This window comes from Syngnathus typhle, linkage group LG13, assembly GCF_033458585.1.
Source record: "Syngnathus typhle isolate RoL2023-S1 ecotype Sweden linkage group LG13, RoL_Styp_1.0, whole genome shotgun sequence".
Taxonomy (NCBI): domain Eukaryota; kingdom Metazoa; phylum Chordata; class Actinopteri; order Syngnathiformes; family Syngnathidae; genus Syngnathus; species Syngnathus typhle.
In genome coordinates this window covers 902,501-903,457 of record NC_083750.1, presented here as the reverse complement: position 1 = coordinate 903,457, position 957 = coordinate 902,501, and positions in this window count along the sequence as shown.

The following is a 957-nucleotide window of genomic DNA, read 5'->3' as shown; positions in this document are numbered from 1 at the left end:
GTGTTGTCGCAACTCTGCTCGACTATCCGAATAGCCTTTCCCGACTACCGCGTTGCGGGAGGCGTCTTTCGTGCCGCCGGTGGCGTATGACCTTCCGCGAGAGGCGTGCGGGCTCGGGGGGGCCGCAACGACCGAGTCTGACTCGGACGGGGCGCAGCTTCCCTCCCGGTCGCAGCAATAAGCGCCGAACGCAGCGTTGGTCACCAGCCACCCCGGCGGGTTCGTCGGGAGCGCCGGTACCCTTCCGTAGCTAGTTGCCAGCTGGCCACAGCGGGCCGCACCGACCGAGTCTGACTCGGACGGGGCGCAGCTTCCCGTCTGGGTGACAGCGGCGCTGAGGACGGCGGGGCGGCCGGAACCCCTTCGACCCCCCGGCTCCCACCAGTGTCGATCAAACTCCGCATCCTGGCCGTAGCGCGAGACCGGCGGGCCGCAACGACCGAGTCTGACTCGGACGGGGCGCAGCTTCCCGCTTGGGCCTCGGCGCGCGCGCCTCGCGCGGGCAAGTCGCCGGCACTGCGCCGCGCCCCCGACCCCCGCTTTACGGAAACGAAGCGAGCCTCAGCGGGCCGCAACGACCGAGTCTGACTCGGACGGGGCGCAGCTTCCCGCCTGGGTCATCGCACGTTCCCCCAGCTCGGGCCTGGGAGGCCGACGCCTTTCCCCCGGACCACCGCCGTGCCCGCACGGTTCATCCTCGGCCCCCGCTGGCCAAGCCCGACCGACGTGCCACCCCCGTTGCCGAGTTCGCTCTTCCCGAGCTTCGTCCCCAACCCTCACGCGAGCCGTCCGTCCCCCGAACCGACCGACGGGAGCCGCTTGCCAAGCGACGTCAGCGTCAGCGTCCTACGGGTCTGATCTGGCCACAGTACTTGCGCGGCAGATAGCGACACCGCGGCGGCGGCGGCGGCGGCGGCAGCCAAAGGGCGGGCCAGCTCACACGGATCAGCTTACGGA